The sequence below is a fragment of the Tasmannia lanceolata genome, unplaced genomic scaffold (assembly GCF_043159265.1).
Source record: "Tasmannia lanceolata isolate RefF3 unplaced genomic scaffold, GAP_Taslan_0.1 ptg000008l, whole genome shotgun sequence".
Lineage (NCBI taxonomy): Eukaryota > Viridiplantae > Streptophyta > Magnoliopsida > Canellales > Winteraceae > Tasmannia > Tasmannia lanceolata.
Window position 1 is genome coordinate 49,608,689 of NW_027518685.1, and position 18,516 is coordinate 49,627,204.

Here is an 18,516-nt window from a genome sequence, read left to right on the forward strand (position 1 = left end):
AAGAATTGATTAGATTAAGAAGCAAAACCTAACTAAGAAATAGGCCCTAATCTAAATATATGGAATATGGATCAATGATACAAGATACGAGTCGAATGTATAGTAAAAGGAGTCAAAGGATAGACTATAGCCATAATGATGGCGAGTAAAAGCTATAGACCAGAATTATATCGGAAAGATGAATTGATATAATTGATTGGATTAGATAGGGAATCTCCACTAAATAAGAAGGCCCTAATCTAATAATCAATAAATAAGTATATATACATATATACACCCTAACCAGGGGCACCAGCCCTAATTCTAATATAATGGAGTCGAGAGAGTCTCGACTCATGACAGACATGTGAGTGTACTAGGACTGCGCTGTAGCCACATAAGGTGAACTACAATAATCTATGGATAGGACATGGCTCCTAAATCTAGGCTCCAACATGTGTAAGGAACACATGTTCGTCCTTATATGAATGCAATATATATATAAGCACATGCAGATCCTAATTGGGTTTTACTAAATCAACAAATATATCCAAGTACATAATATATGTAAAATGAAAGTAGAGCTCCGGACTCAATATCAGGTACTATGCATATGATCCATACTTTAAGTATATAACACAAGTACACCGAGTGTTATATACAGTATGCTTCATTGCTCACCGGCTGCTGTAAACACAAGTACACCGAGTGTTTACGACTGCAGCACTGGTGCATAGCTTGGTAATAGATACAACAGCACCATCTGGATAGTGATATCCCATGAGGCACGCATTATATCTATCCCGTGGAGCCAATAATAAGAAAATCAATAAAAGAAAATAAAGAACAAAATGATGTATGCTGTGCAGTGTGTGAATCCCTTGTTTTACCTATCTGGTGCCCCTGGATTCTAAGCGATTTAAATTCCCATTTATAATGACTTTAGCTCAAAATTCTTCAAAATTAATAACAAATGGCATTTTAACAGAGTTAGGCAATGTTCCAAGAACTCCCCAGCAGAGTCGCCAGCCTGTGGACCCTGATCCGAGAGAGAGGCGGCGGGGGACGTGCCCCCACGCGAGTCAGTCTCAGGATCATCCACATGAATGGAAAGCTCTACGAAGGAACTCTCGAAAGAAGTGCCTCTCACAGCATGAGTGGCGATATAAAAGGTGAGATACCTCTCGATTCGGGGACTAGCCCAGATTCGAGGCGTACCTTAAACAAAGAAGAGTCGCCATCCAAGGAAGTGGGCCAAGGATCCCATACTATGCTCTGTTGCAACGGATAACCAGAGATTATAAAAAGAGGGTTCGTGCCTGGTTACGAATTCGGAAGGTCTAAAGAGCACCTCATCCGCCCAAGTGTAAACACCTGGTCTCTTATGCCATTTACTTAATAATTTTGAAGAGTTTTGGGCGAAAATCATATGAAATGGGAATGAATATCTCCGAGAAGACGTCTATCTAATCATGCATGTCTCGGAGATGAAATCAAAGGCACACAAGATAAAATAAAAGAAACATGTGTCACCTAAGTATAGCTAGGTTATAAGTGACATGCCTAATGGGTGTCTAAGTTCTGGTGTGCAAACACATGCATGTCACAGCTCAATGTATAGGATCTGTACATGAAAGTAAGAAAACACAGCAAAAACATACAACACAAATCAACTCTATACCTGACTGGACAAAATGAGTCCTAACTCTAATGCGACCTGACTCGGACCAAGATGGCCGTCCATCCCAGCTGCTCTACGTATCCCAGCCTCGAGAAGAATCGGAGTCAACGTAGTTCGATGCCCTATTCCAAACTACTATGCCTAACCATCTAGAACCGCTATCCTAGACTCGATCCATTAGACTCAACTGATTTTTTAAAGCTTTTTTGTATGATTGCTTAAATTCAAGTGAATTGTAATTTTCAGGACTCTCTATATGCCCTAACTAATGCAAGTTGGTTAACCTTACACTAATGCAGGTGGGCCCTACATCCTATATGTATCTAGGCTGTGCAACCTAATGAAAACCATGGGCTGACTATATGCTTCCTAGTCTAGCCATCGGTTCGACTAAGTGTCTAACCGATCAACTTGAGGCCTCCTAACTCTAGGGACACTCACGCGACAGGACACACCATATCAACAAATCAGGACAGACATCCAACTCTTAAAACACCCTAAATAGCTAGGACAGACTCCTAACTCTAGAGGAAGATCTTTTTGAAAAGGTTTTGAAGTTTTTTTTTTTTTATATTTTTGGGAGATTTGAAATGTTTATTTTTAAAGGTTTGGCTGGACCTGGGATGTGGATCCCAAGCTGCACTACGTACCCTGTTGAAAGGGATCAAGCCAACGTAGTTCGGAATTGATTTTCCTAACTACTCTGAAAGACTCAAGATTTTTAAGGTTTTTGGTTTTTTGAAATGTTTTTGATGTTTTCGACACGAGAGGACTGAATCCTATCATCATAAGGGGAGGACAGACTCCTGAAATCCCGCAAAGGTTGGACAGCATCCTATGCTTTGCGGGGGAAAATAATAGAATCACAGCTCTGCAAGGGTTGGACAGCATCCTATACCTTGCGAGAGAGGATAAAAAACACATGACTTGATAAGAGGTTGGATGGAATCCTAACCCCTAAGATGATAGAACTGACTCCTGAAACTGAAGGACTGATTAGATAAGACAGACTCCTATGCTAACGACTCTGAAAAGGGCTCTAATGAGACATGACATGTCTCCTAAGACAAAAAGATAACTAGGGCTAATGAGACAAAGCCTGTCTCCAAAGGGTTTTAACATTCTGTATGAAACATAGCCTGTCTCCCTAAATGGGTATGACTATCTGCTGAGACGTAGCTTGTCTCCCTAAAAGGTTTGATTAAGATATCTCTTTCATTGCCCTTGCAATGAGAGAGACCTAAGGTTTAAGGAATATACATCTAAAAGACTTGGGCAAGTCTTTTAAACAAAGGAGGGGAGTGCTACTTAGCTGAGCAAGTCCCCTAATGATGGGCTTGGGCTAGCGCCTTCATTGCCCTTGCAATGAGAGGACAAATTCTAAGGATTTCCAAAAGACTGGGCAAGTCTTAAAAATAAATGAGGGGAGTACTACTTGGACTAAGCGAGTCCCCTATGGATCATTGACACCTCTATACTAACATCCTTTAAAAGAAGATTTCCTGAATCAATAAAAAGAGAGTGCCACTATTGGAAGAAAATGAATTCAGATATCAGCCGTGTACATCCTAGGAAAATGAAAATTTCAGCAATCCTCTATGACAAAAAAAAACAAAAAATGAGAAGCAAAATGGACATGAGCATCCAATTTTCACTGTAATTTTAGAGTACACCACAATTACCCAACATAACATAATCTAGACATACACAGGTGATTTCCTTTATTTACACTCAAATTATTCTAGTATAATTCCATATAACAAGCTTATCCATATGTTAATTCCAACATAAAGAATTTACCTCAAAGGTCAAAGTAAAATTTCTCAGAGATTAAGTGAAACACTGCATTTCTACGAGAGTAATAACCAGTCCCTTTTTTCCTTGGATATCATTAGTATAGTTCACCTGTAACTAAAATATTCCCAATAATCCACGATGACTACCATTCGTGCAAAAATTTCCATCCAACCATGGAATAGGGGAGCTCACCTGAGGGTGATGGCAGCTGGAAAGATAAATCCAATGCAAACTGCGGCAGTTGCTCCAGTGAATTGGAAGGCATCCCAAATGCTGGGTATGAAATTCGCACCCAAGAAGACGAGAGAAATGAGGCCAACAGTGATCAGTGTGAACCTCCGGTTGTCCATAACCAATGGTTTTCCGGAGGGAAAGAGAAGGCCATCTAAGTTGAGGCGCAGGGCAAAGAAGATAATGGGGAAGACGAGCATATGGTGGATGGCATAGCTGACACGGACAACGTCATTGAGCAGCCCGCTATAAGGGATCCCAAGGTTGGCATCAAAGTTGGCAAGCACGTCATCGAGGGTAGAGTCTCCAAAAAGGAGGATGCAAAAGAAACTCGTACTTATGTAAACAGTTGAGCAGAGTGCAAGTGAGGCTTTTACTATCGATTGTATCTGGGAAGAGTCCTCGAGCTCGTTATTTATTGTATGAACGCTGTAATGGCAGATATATGCTGTGACAAGAACAGGGACCACGGTGAAAAGATTCCAGACAGATGCTAGATCAGTGATATCGGGAAGCCATCAGGGCACTGCTATGCTTCCATTTATCAATTGTGATGCCAGCAGTGATGACAACAAAGATGACTGCCAGAGCAACTGATAAGGCAGATGTGAATCTCAATGAATCTACATGCTTGAAGCATGCGAATGGAGCAAATATAGCAAGAGTTGTAACAAGTAAAACAAAGAAGCGCCCGTTCTACCAGTGTTGTCCAAACCATCCTTCTAGGATACCCGAGTGATGAACTCCACTTGAAGATGTTCCAGAAAGCACGTCACCAATGATAATCATGTAGACGATCAGCATGCCCACATTATTGACTACAACGCAAGACTGCAGCAGCATCCTCCCAATCTTTCCAAAGGCATCCCCCATGAGTCCTCCATATGAAACTGATTTGCCTGCCCTGCTAAACCTGAGCAACATCTCAATTGAAGCGTTTGTAAGGAATGCCATGAAGATGACCATGGCAATACCAGGCCCGAGCCCTAAAACCTTCATGGTTGCAGGCAAGGCCATGATTCCAGCTCCAACAATGGTTGTCAACAAGTTGAACATAGCCCCCGAAAAAGAAGCTCCAGTAAATCCATCGAGTTAAACATCTTCCCCGTGCTTCCTTGGCAACAAAGGAGCTTTCTCATCCACAATCTGCTTGTTTTTTCCGTGGTTTCTCCTCCTTCACCGGCGCAAAGCTTCCAATAGTCATTCTTTACACAATTGAAGTTTCAAAACAGAATTTCCAATCTACAGAATCTCGTGATCAGTCCCAATATCAGGCTCCTGCAAACTTTGACTCTTTTGTAAGATAGATGGAACTGCATTTTCTAAGTCAACATTCTCGGATGTCACTTTAAAACGTCCCTTTTGCTGGACGACTGGAACCTTTGATCTATCATCAAGTTCAGAATTTGATGCTGTTAGCTTGGAAAATGTAGGAATAGTTTCAACATGTGAATCATCCGCTGTCTGAGAAACCATCGATCCATTGCAAGTTCCCATATTCTGGAGCTGAGCTTGTTGCTTATCACTTGCCGATAGCTTTACGCTCTTTGATAGCAGAGAATACAAGGTTTGCCTGTGATAGACTGTAAGCATGAGAAATGTGGATGGTAATCAAGCCCCTCGCTAGCCATGAAAGTAGCTCCTTCATAATGTCATCAAGAACATGAGGTTGATGTATTTTGTAGCTTCCCCAGTAGAGTCCATGTACTGTCCAGTTCTTAACAAGAGCAATATTTGCTGGAATGACAGGAACATCTCTACTTGCAAATCCCATGACCAAAATATTTGCTCCCTAATTCAATAGCTTCATGTTTTCCTTTGTAAGCTTGCCGCCGACTGGATCATAGAGAACATCAACCCCTTTGAGATTTCTTGTCTTCAGGAACCCCTTCACACTTTCTATAATGCTGCCTTTACTTAAGTCAACAACATGGTCAATTCCCAATGACTCGAGAAACTACACTTTTTCAGCACCCCTAGCAACAGCGATGACAATGGCACCGCAAACCTTTCCTATCTGTACAGCTGAGACCCCAACACCACCAGCCACAAAAAAAAAAAAAAAAACAAGCAAGACCTGACCAGATCCCAATTGTGCCCTGTGAACAAGTGCTACATGGGAGGTTCCAAATACAACTGGAAGGGCACCAGCAGCAACCAGATCACATCCATCAGGCACTAAAAATAGATCTTTCTCGTCCGCAATGATAAATTCAGCGAAAGATCTGAGAGAAACCACCGAGTAAACTCTGTCTCCGATTTTAAATTTAGAGACATCAGTTTCGACAGATTCGACAACTCCGGAGTAATCAGAGCCAAGAATGAAAGGGAGAGAGGGTTTCTCTTGGTATTTTCCAAAGATCTGAAGGTAATTTGCGCTCGCCGGAGGAGGTGAATCGGTTGGAATCTAGTGGATTTTGATCGGAAAAAATGGGGAAAAGCTTGGATTTGGGGAAAAACTCAGATCTAATGATGTTTCAAAGAAAGGATAAGAAGAAACTAACCAAAATGTGACCGGCCAGAGTTGGAATGTTGCCGGAATTTGCAGAGATTACCGGAGAAGAAGATGAAATGACCAGAAGAATTGACCGGAGCTTTCTCTCTCTCTCTTTCTCTCTAATTTCGGATCTGGAAATCGAATCTTCGGAGCTCACCGGAGAAAATGATCGAAACACGCTCTCTCCTTTTCTGGAATTTCTCTCTTTCTCTGCCGATCCTCCTCTTTTGCAGACCTTGGATCTGCTCGGGGTTAGATTTGCAAGGTAGGAGTGTCGGAGGCGAATTAGATCATCAGATCTATAAGAAACTCGTCGGAATATGAGAAATTCTGGTTGGGAAATAAGTTAGGGTTTGCAGGTTGGATCTTGAAGTGATGGAGGTGATGGTGGCTAGTAGAGGAGACCAGAATTCATGGCCATTACTGGAGCTAAAAGAGATAAAATTGAGAGGTGATGGTGAAGGTCAGATGTTGGCCCAAATTGCAGAGCTTCTCTTTTCTCTCCGACTCTTCTCCCTCTCTGGTTTTCAGATCTGCGGATTTTTTTAGAAAAAATGAGAAAAAAACCCCCTTCTCCTTTACGAGCTTTGCTTCTTTTTTTTTATACTAAAAATGACAAATTTTTCATCCCCTATTGTTCCCAAGGACAGCCACTTCAAGTGAATTTTCAACTACTGTCTACCCATCAGGGGGGTGCCTGGGTAAGGAACGAATCCTAGGGGAAATGATATATTCGGCCCCATTCCCTCTCTGGACAGCCCTCTCATGTGTATTTTGTTAGCTCTTTATGCACAAGAGGGTGGTCCGGGTAAAAACAGGGTGAATAACAAGGACTCCCATTTTCTTCTCCCGTACAGCCCCATGAGGTATATTGATGACTATTTTTTTCTTTTTTTAGATTTTTGGGGCATAAAGAAAGGAATCAAGGCAATTGAACGGGGGATATCGACGGGGTTCAGGATCATTCCGGCTCCACAAAAGTTTAAACAATGATCTGCAAACGGGCATTTTCAGGTTCTTTTGCATTTTTTAGCTCAATTCTTTGGGGATTTCGGATATTTCGGAACTCAAATTTCGAGAATTTTATTGAATTTCGGGATTTTAGGGCCCGGTCAAAATGGGGTGTCTACAGATCTTTGTAGGACCAGGCAAAAACTTCTTTATATTCCTTAAGTAGGTTTATTAATTCATCATGCTCTTCAGGAGATAGAGTATTTCCAATTCGTATTTCCTGTATTAAATCTTCTGTTCCGATGTTTATAATTTCGATTTCATCTTTAAGAGGCTGGGCTCGGCGCTCCTCCTCTTGTTTGAGCATATGCTGCAATTCAAGGGGAGTTTCGTCGATCCCTTCTTCCTCATCTGAGGAGGGAGTGTTATCATTATTAAAGTCAGAAGCAAACACAGAGACATACTGAGAATCAGATTTCATTGACTGGAAAGAAATTACATCATTATCATTGGACTCATCCTGAACAGGCTCAGGATTCACATTATAAATAAAATCAGAAAATGACTCGCTTGGACTAAGCACTGACATGGATTTAACCGACTTGACTGGACTCGACTTAGCAATGAAATAAGCAGGAAAAACATCAAAACTCCAGTTTGAAAGATTTTCTGTTGCAGGTGTAATCTGACTCTGAGGTTCAGTAAAGGTATCATCGCTCTGAATAACTGCTACTGTAGACACCCCATTTTGACCGGACCCAAGTTCGCTATGCTTGGGCGAAATCCCGTTCAATCATTTCCGCCATGTTTCGCACTTTTCCGTTAAGTGTTGAGAGAGATTATTCCCAAGAATCCGAACAAGAGAGAATTTGGATCCGATTGATGGGCCCGTCTTGAGCATTTGTTTAGATTTGGATCAAACAGGGTGGCCCGCACATTGTTTTAGTGAAAAATGAGTTTTGAACCTACTTCGATCCAACACCTAAAGATGATCATCAAGAGAACGGTCAAGATCTCAGAGAAGTCGTTTTAACAACCAATTTTGTTTCGATCATCAGGTTGAGTTACTCGGATCAGCCCATTGAAATGATTTAGGAGGACACAACCTACTTAGGTAGGGGACCCATCAATTGGATGGTCTGGATCGTCATAGAGGAATGATTTAAGGGGGCACAACCAATTTACATTGCGACCCACCATTTGAACGGTCAAGATCATCAATTGTCGCCCATCAAATGGACGGTTCGGATCATCAAATAGGAGTGATTTAAAAATGGGGTAACATATTCACATTTTGATCTATTGGATGGCTTGGATCAGCCCATAGGATTGATTAGCGGAGCACAAATTAAATCACATTGTCGCCCATCAAATGAACGGTTCCGATCATACTTTGGAGTGGGGCATATGATTTTATGCACAATTGGGAATTTGGTCACATATGGGACCCATTTGGGTTATCTTTTACCTACTCAAAAGAACTTTAAAAAACATGCATGGGGCCACACACATGTCAAAATTCAATGTCCACAATGGTGGCCACCTACCATGGAATATGTCCACAATGGTGGCCACCTACCATGGAATAAGTCCACAATGGTGGCCACCACCCTCCCATTCCTTTGCTATAAATGGTTCAATGAGGGTGAGTAAGAGGGAGGGAGAACTCATTTCTCTTCTATCATGTGTTCTAACAAAGTTGCTATGAGGGGTTGAAAAGAAAAAAAAAGAAAAGAAACAAGAAAAGAAGAAAAAGAAACAAAAAAAGAAGCAAAAAGAGAAAGAAAGCGGAAGCGATCGCACGGAGGCGGAATTTTCGAGTTTTTCGGCTCTCGGATTCGGCGAGGAACTCATCACAGGTAGGTACACTGTTTTCGGAATTGTTTAGAATTATTTGGTATATTTTCGGATTTTTGTATGATTTTTAACGAAGAAAACTAAAAGATATACTAAACAGATTCCAAAAATAATGAAATTTCGTGGGAAAATAATATGATAATGATACATTCTACCATGAATTTGTGAGCATTTTTGGATTTTGTTTGGTATATTATTTTACGCATTCTTTGAAAATTATCAGATTTTGGGAGAATTGTTACTGATGTCAAATCACAGATACAATTCTCCAAATTTTTACAGTAGTCTTAAATTCTATACTTCTTGCTTCTGTAAAAGTTTCAAGTGATTTTGATCTTGTTTCATATGAGCTGTAGTCTTAATTCATAATCTGGTTTGACATTTGAAAAATCCGAAACTGATAGTAAATAGTTTTCTAAATTCATGAAAATCTCTCAGCATGCTATTTTCACTTATATCTTACTACTGTAGAAATTTCATGGAATTTAGATTTCTATTTCTAGTAGTTTCTGTGTTATTTTTGCAATCTGGTCAATTAATTTTTAAATCCAAATTAAATATGAGTTTAATGTAATAATCTATAAAAATATTCCAGTAAGTTACATCTCATCATATCTTGTTGCTGGAGAAGTTTCAACTCATTTTGAGTTCGTTTGCAACAACTTCACTTGTAAAATCACTCATATGATTAAAATTGATAAAATTCATTGAAAATCCGAAATTAATTGAAAATCATCTTAAAATCTCTAAAGGACCTTAAATTCTGTCACATCTTAATTCCTTAAGAAGGTCTGCTTTGCCTCATTTGTAGAATCCTCTCTGAGGTTGCACCTCAATTTGTGCCTCTGTTAATTAGAGACCAATTTGGTCAATTAGTTGTCTTAGCCTTGCTTCCCCCTTGCAAGGGCAATGATAAGGTTACTTGGAGCCCATCTTTGTGTTTGTTTGGGAGACCCGCCCGGTCTCATTCTCTCGTTAGTCCTCTTTGTGCGCCGTTTGGTTTTGGGAGAACACCATACTCGGCTTGGCTTCATACCCCTACCCTTATGGGTATTGGGTTGCACATTTGTTGCACCCTAGGGCTAGGTAGCTGTCCGGCCCGGCTGGGTGTTTTACCTCTGCCAAATGTTCAAATTCGTGTTTCCTTTTCTCTTAGAGAGTCTTTGACTCATTTATCTTTAGTTGGTGTTAGTGGAGTCTTTGACTCATGTTTCCATTTCTTTTATAGAGTCTTTGACTCATCTATCCTTTAGTGGGTGTTAGTGGAGTCTCTGACTCGTGTTTCCTTTTCTTTTAGAGAGTCTTTGATTCACTTCGTTTTCTTAGTAGGTATTATTAGAGAGTCTTTGACTCATTCGTTCTTTTGTGGTATTACTAGGGAGTCTTTGACTCATTGGTTCTTCTGTTGGCGTTTTTTGGGAGTCTTTGACTCATTCCTCCTCTAAGTTGTAGTATTAGAGAGTCTCTGACTCATTTGTTCCCCTCTTTAGTGTTGTTAGTTCGGAGTTTCTCCTTTAGAGTTGTTGATTACTTCGCTTTGATTAGAGGCTAACTCAGTCTTATTAAAGCTTTGCTTGCTTGGGATCTTGGATCGTTTTCTCTCTTCTTGGGACGCTATCTTTCTTGTTGTGGTTCGTCTCTTTGAGGCGTTAGTTGCTTGTTTGGGGTTTCCCCTTTTTGCTTTAGGGCTTTGCCCTAGTTTATGGTTATGCTTGTTTGTTCTCTGTAAGAGTGAATTCATCTAAAGGTCCTGAGCATTGGAAAAGCTTTAAAATCCAAAAAACATTAGAAATTTAAAACTCAAAAATATTTGAAAACTTTAAAAATATCAAAAACATTTGAAAATATAAAAAAACCTTAAAAAATCTGAAGTGTGAGTGTTTCTTTTAGAAGCGTAGTTTGAGAGTTCGTTTTCGAACTACGTTGGCTTGATCCTCTTCCGAGGTACGTAGTGCAGCTTGGGATTTATATCCCAAGTCCAGCCAAACTTTTTTTATAAATAAACGTTTTAAACCTTCTTCAAAAACCTTTAAAATATTGTTTTCAAAAGACCTTCCTCTAGAGTTAGGAGTTTCTCCTCGATAGAGAATTTTAGAGTTAGGGTTTTTCTTTTGATAGGTTGTTTGATTGATTGTTTGCTGTGTGCTTGTTTTAGAGTTAGAGGTCTGTCCTAGAGTTATAGGAGCGCCTCCGTCCGGTCAGTTGGCGATCCACATCGCCGAGTGATGACTAGAGTAGGATACGCTAGTCCACCCTTGGTTTTCCTTAGGAAATACAGCCTAGTCACACATAGGTTGTAAGAACCACCTGCATCAGCGTAGGGCTAATCTGCATTTAGTTAGGGCATATAGGGTGTCCTAAAATTCACAATTCACTGGAATTTAAATAATCGTACAATAAACTTTAATAATTGGTCCGGTCTTTTAGATCGAGTTTAGGATAGAGGGCTAGGTGTCTTAGGCATCATAACTTAGAATAGGCGCGAAGAACTACGTTGCCTTGATTCTCGTGGAGGCGGGGATACGTAGGCTTCTTTGGATGAATACCAGACCATCTGAGGACTCGGGCTAATCACTTTTAAAACTGTTGAAACAATCAAATCACTTAGGATTTTCCATGAAATTAGAATTTTAGGAGAACTTTCACTTAGATTGAATCCAAACCAATTAAGAAATCAAGATACACATTTAGGATTCACATTGAAATTAGATCATAGGATGCATGTCACATAGATAGCACATTAACAAGAGAGTTGAATGAGCCATTAAAAATGAATTTAAAAGAGTTAACTTTTGGAATTGAAGACCGATTATCGGGCAGGAATGGTGCATGTGGTGGATAAATCCCCATACCTTCCATTTTTGTAACCAGGTAGCGAGTCTAGATTTCTGGTTAATTATGGGTCCTAGATCCCACATCTAGGTGGCGACTCTGTCAGTCTCTTTTGTGTGGAATTCGGATTGCCTTAGTGATCCCAAGTTCACATAAAAGATGAATTAAAATTAATAATAAAAGGCACACGCCAATCGCGTGGGTACGAGAGACCAAGAGATAGTGCGTGGCGGCTCGCGCCCCACGCCCCTCTCGCGGGATCGGGTCCCACAGACTGGCGACTCTGCTGGGGACAATCTAACTTCATTACAATTCCAAAGGATAACTCATTTGAATCTATTTCAACTGGCTCATGAAAACTCTATCTCTTTTATGCTTGTTAGATTAGTTTGTATGCTTTATTTTCTCATCACATTTACTCAAACTTAATCTAACAAAACCTGAAGGCATCATAGATTGCGCAAACTTATTGCACACACTTACATCACTTTCATCTAAACCCCTGCATCTCACATGCACGCACGTCCTATTTTAGGAACCCGGAGTGTTATCTAGCATGGTTGACTGGGATTTCATCACCTGGTGCCTCTGTGCTAGAGAAGCATTCCACCCTTAGCCTAGTACTTTTATGGTACGTAAACGGATCTCTTGTTCACGTACTGATACGCCGGACACTGGTACAGTATATCGAACATGGATTCGCGCTAAGGGAACTCTTGGCCTTACCCCTAGATTAACCCACACATGCATGTAGTATACGAACACATGTGCATCACGTGTGTGAGCCTAGTTTAGGATATCCAACCCATTTGTGTCTAGATTAAGCCGTAGTCCATCTTCCAATGGCTACGATCGGTCCTAGGTACACAAACAAAGTCATGAGTCGAGATCCTCTCTCCACTCCGTTAGATTAGGGTTAGGGTTGATGCCTTCAGGTAACACTGATAAAATGTGCGAAGATTAAAAAAAACAACTTTTCCTTTGGGGTTAGGATGTAAATCCCATTCATTTCCAAAGATCTCATAGGATTAGTCATTCATGATCCATCCGTTGAAAGCAATCTTATGCTATCTCATCTCATCTTGATCTAATCATATTGATCTACAGTTGTTGATATCCATCATTCAGATTTTAGATCTGGCCCTTGACTCTACTTTTGTCATTCTTATGGCCATGGTCTATTATCTGAGCCATTGATTTTTCATTGATCAATGTTTACCTATCATATATCTTTTACCCTTGGATCATATCGAAATCATTGATGGAAAAGTTTGATCTTACCTGTATTCTTTGAGTGCATGATCGTTGCTGAGATCGAAACTTATTTTAATTAGGGATGTTTATCGTTCCTGACTCTTTCATTCACAAAAGAAGAACGGTTATACCCAAAGAACATCTTAAGGAATAGATTGAGGATTCTTTCCAAATTAACATACCCGTTGATGTATGTCAAGATTACTCTTTTCTCTATTTGTTTAGAATTTTTATCCCATGACTATTGAGATAGTGTGATTGCTTCTAAGTCAAAAGTCTGTGTTCAACAAAAAGCCCTTCTTCCAAAAGACTGACCATTTCTGAATTCATTCGATACATCAGTCTATTGCTTTACCCACATTGTCAGCATAAGCCTTTTGTTGCCCCATTTAAACTAGACCTTGTGGAGTTGCCTTTTCTGGGATTCCTACTTCAGGATCGAACTTTGTAATTATCATTATCATGAAGAAAGGTGTATCACCTATAAACTTTCAGTGCCGGTTCACTACCTTTGAAGAAGTGTCATGTGTCTTTAGATTTGTCTTTCATTGAGTGTACATCAACTTTCTTCTCTCGAAGTTGGAAAAGTTCAGTTATGTTGATGTTAAAAAAAGAAAAGAAAATGTGTCATGTCAATCAGTCTTTCTCGTTCAGAGTCGGTGTTTAGCTTTTTGATTAAATTCAATGTAGAGCCTACTGAGGCGCGTTCAAAGTCATCTATGTACTTCAAAGTATTTCAATTCAATAAAGCATTTGAGTCTGTATCTTCAATTTTTTATGATTCACTCTTGGATTAAATGTTTAAAACAACTACAAGACCCCCTTCTCGGATGAGAATGCAGACGAAATTCCCCTCGAGATTTGAAAGATGGTCAAACGAGAGGAAGAGCGTCGAGCATAGCCACTTGAAGAAGAAATCGAAGCCATTGATAGTGGTATCGAAATTCGAAACTCGGGAGAAATGGATTGGAAAAACTTTATCTCCTAAGGAGCGCAAAGAATTGATAAACCTGTTTAGAGGGGTTTGAGGTAGTCTTGCTTGATCCTATAAGGATAAACTAGGGGAATGCCCTGTCGTTGAGCAAAGCAAGACTTCATCTGCTTTAGGCATCCAGTTGAAGAGTACAATTTTAAAGAGATAAGTATCAGATATCCTGTGGAGCTGATGAAGAAGTGAGAGAAGACTTTCTCGAAATGAAGTCATAGATTTGAGCCCTAAAAGAAAAATTGGGCTGTGTATTTTCATTATGATTTCAAGGCAAGATGGGAGTGAAGCACAATGGTTGAAGTTTTGCCAGAAAACCGCCAGACTCCTCGAATAAAAATTTTCAAAGGCTTTGAACCTTAAACAAAAGAGCTTGTACATCAAATACATCAGGAGGCCATCATTGGACGTTTGAGCCTTAATAGCCAAAATCCAACGTTTTAAAATCCTTTTGAGAACCCTTTGGGTCAGCAATTTAAAGCCAATGTTTCTTTTCAAACACATTATAAACCCGGGGCATTTATGCACCCGAACTACGTCGGACCTGATCCCCATTTCTTCAGGGGTACGTAGGCAACTTGATTAATTCAGGTTCGGTCAAACCTTGGGATAAAATCCCTTTTCAAAATTTTGAAGCTAAATGCTAAACCATTCTTTGAAAAATCCTTAAGCGAACTACGCGGACCTGATCCTCCATTTTTGGGGTACGTAGGTAGTCTGGCTAGACCAGATTCGGTCCAAATCCTTAGAACCTTAGGTATTCAACCCTTTTGAACCCGAGCCCACCTAGAAAGTCCTTCTGGTGAAACAAGTAAAGGTTCGAGGCGAATGAAAAGAAAAACAGAAAGAAAAGAATGAGAGTCTGAAGATCCGCTAGGTTGAAAACCCGAAAGGGCGGCCTAGAGAAAGGTGAAAGTCGTTTTTCTTGCTAAGTCAACAAGCAAAATGATTGACTTATCAGAAGGTAAGGGTAGTGGTATGCTGGATTGAAAACTTGAAGAGACAATCTAGTCAGAGGCAAATACTTCCCATGAAAAGTTGAGTTGAATAGAAGCAGAAGGAGTTCCTCAGTTACGTAGAATTCCTAAGTTTGAGTACAAGCAAAAATTGAGATAAGTAGTCTTTTAGACTGAAAGCTTGGAAAGCAAAAGTTGAGATAAGTGGTCTTTTAGACTGAAAACTTGGAAGACATTAATTTTGACTTCTTCCGAAAAGACAAATCAAGGAGACCGAGAAGCAACCTCTATAGGGCAGGATCCTGGAATCCGAATAGTGTCAGCAAGGCTTACTTTGACACCTTTTTAAACTAGGGGCATTAAAACCGAGCAATCCGAAGGGGTATAACCATGACGGATGTCCTGATGGAGGAAACTAGAGCCTTTTGGCATGGTTTTTGAGACTACTCTAAGAGTGGCTGACCTTACCATTTAAAAATAACACATTTGATTTAAGAGTGAATCAAAATTTAGTCAAGTCCCATGAATATTGTAAGTCTTCTTTGAAAGAGTCCTCAGGAGTCTGTTCCTTGTTTCTCATTGTTTTCTTTTAGAATCAAAAGTGTTTGGCACTGGAGAGAATGGGTGTACACCTTCCGAAATGTAAAGAAAAATCTAGAGTAGATCCTGGTTTAAGAATCAAAGAAGGGCAAGAGATTTGTTATTCAGACCTGCCTGAAACATCAAAGCCTCAAGCACTGAGCAAAATGAAGAACTCTTACGTTCAGCCTTTGTGAAGGTGGTCTTACCATTATACCAAAGAATTCTGCTTTCTTAAGACCTTGTCATGGAAGCACATCATACTAGGGGCATCTTTTATGACTTGCGTCATAAAAGATATTACACAATGATAACTGGGATATCTATTCTTAGCAAATAGAAACCAGAGAAGCTTGAACATACTCTTTGAGTTGAATTCCTTGATCAAGTTGTTTCTTTTGGAGTCAAAGTTTCATAAACTTCAATTTCCAGCGGGGTATATAATCTACTCCTACATCCTTCAAACCTCATTAGAATGCTTTTCATCTGTTAAAGAGAGTCAGCACCTAAAAATCTCATCAATCTACTTGAGTTTTGCTTTCAGCAAAGATTATGCACTCCAATTTATTCTCAGCAGGAGATAGCTATGCTATCAATGAACTCGATATAAGATCGATAAATATTTTCGTGTTGATTTGAGACTCTTTGAGTATAAAGGTTTTTTGTGTGTGTTTGAGACTCTTTGAGTAGTTGAGACCCTTTGAGTGTTACAAACTCTTCGGGTAGTTGAGACTCTTTGAGTATAAATGTTTTGTGTTGATTTGAGACTCTTTGAGTAGTTGAGACCCTTCGAGTGCTGCAGACTCTTCGGGTAGTTGAGGCTCTTTGAGTATAAATGTTTTTTGTGTTGATTTGAGACTCTTTGAGTAGTTGAGACCCTTCGAGTGTTACAGACTCTTCGGGTAGTTGAGACTCTTTGAGTATAAATGTTTTTGCGTTAATTTGAGACTCTTTGAGTAGTTGAGACCCTTCGAGTGTTACAGACTCTTCGGGTAGTTGAGACTCTTTGAGTATAAATGTTTTTGTGATGTATTTGAGACTCTTTGAGTAGTTGAGACCCTTTGAGTGTTACAGACTCTTCGGGTAGTTGAGGCTCTTTGAGTATAAAGGTTTCTCTATGTAGTTGAGACTCTTTCGAGTATAAAGGTTTTTGCATGTGTTTGAGACTCTTTGAGTAGTTGAGACCCTTTGAGTGTTACAGACTCTTCGGGTGGTTGAGACTCTTTGAGTATAAATAGATTTTGGTGTATTTGAAACTCTTTGAGTAGTTGAGACCCTTTGAGTGTTACAGACTCTTCGGGTAGTTGAGGCTCTTTGAGTATAAATGTTTCTCTATGTAGTTGAGACTCTTTCGAGTATAAATGGTTTTTGTGTATTTGAGACTCTTTGAGTAGTTGAGACCCTTCGAGTGTTACAGACTCTTCGGGTAATTGAGACTCTTTGAGTATAAATGTTTTTGTGTGCGTTTGAGACTCTTTGAGTAGTTGAGATCCTTTGAGTGTTACAGAGTCTTCGGGTGGTTGAGACTCTTTCGAGTATAAAGATTTTTGCATGTGTTTGAGACTCTTTGAGTAGTTGAGACCCTTTGAATGTTACAGACTCTTCGGGTAGTTGAGGCTCTTTGAGTATAAATATTTTTTGTGTTGATTTGAGACTCTTTGAGTAGTTGAGACCCTTTGAGTGTTACAGACTCTTCGGGTAGTTGAGACTCTTTGAGTATAAATGTTTCGCCATGATTTGAGACTCTTTGAGTAGTTGAGACCCTTCGAGTGTTACAGACTCTTCGGGTAGTTGAGACTTTTTGAGTATAAATGATCTTTGTTGATTTGAGACTCTTTGAGTAGTTGAGATCCTTTGAGTGTTAGTTGAGACTCTTTGAGTATAAATGTTCTTGTGATGTATTTGAGACTCTTTGAGCAGTTGAGATCCTTTGAGTGTTATAGACTCTTCGGGTAGTTGAGACTTTTTGAGTATAAATGATCTTTGTTGATTTAAGACTCTTTGAGTAGTTGAGATCCTTTGAGTATTACAGACTCTTCGGGTAGTTGAGACCTTTTTTTAGTATAAATGTTTTGCGTTAATTTGAGACTCTTTGAGTAGTTAAGGCCCTTTGAGTGTTACAGACTCTTCGGGTAGTTGAGACTTTTTGAGTATAAATGTTTTGCGTTAATTTGAGACTCTTTGAGTAGTTAAGCCCCTTTGAGTGTTACAGACTCTTCGGGTAGTTGAGGCTCTTTGAGTATAAAGATTTCTATGAAGCTCTCTGAGTGTTTGATTTGAGACTCTATGAGTGTTACATACTCTTTGAGTAATTTGATTTGATATTCTTTGAAGGGTTGATTTACGTCTGCATCGATAGTGGTCTACTTTCTTTGAGGTAATTTCATTGGGTTCGTTTTCTTAAAAGCTTTATTTTAACAGAGTATGTTTGTGTTTGCTTTAATAGAGTCTTTGCGTATTGATTTAAATAGTTGAGTTGTGAGTATTAGAGAGAGGCCATCTCATTGAGATGTCGTGATTGCCGAGTTAAGGGTCGGTGAGAGGTCATCTCCCTTTTGCTTCTAGTCTTTCAGTCTCGTAGTGCTATTTTGTTGTTTTACCCTGATGAACATCATTTTAAAAACAAAAAAAAAAAAAAAAAAAAACTTGTTTTACTTTGTTTTCGGGCCGGCCAAAATGTGTCGTCTGTTCAGCTTTGCCATTCGTGTGTTACACACGCTTTGCCAAAGAGGGGCATCTGTAGACACCCCATTTTGACCGGACCCAAGTTCGCTATGCTTGGGCGAAATCCCGTTCAATCATTTCCGCCATGTTTCGCACTTTTCCGTTAAGTGTTGAGAGAGATTATTCCCAAGAATCCGAACAAGAGAGAATTTGGATCCGATTGATGGGCCCGTCTTGAGCATTTGTTTAGATT

General features: G+C 39.7%; 2 pseudogenes; both read right to left on the reverse strand.

Moving 5' to 3' along the window:
• Positions 1–3,645: 3,645 nt before the first annotated feature.
• LOC143883032 (amino acid transporter AVT6A pseudogene) lies at positions 3,646–4,892 on the reverse strand (annotated as a pseudogene).
• An 81-nt stretch (positions 4,893–4,973) lies between these two features.
• The window catches only part of LOC143883033 (uncharacterized), a 45,440-nt pseudogene continuing 31,897 nt past the window's right edge, over positions 4,974–18,516 (reverse strand).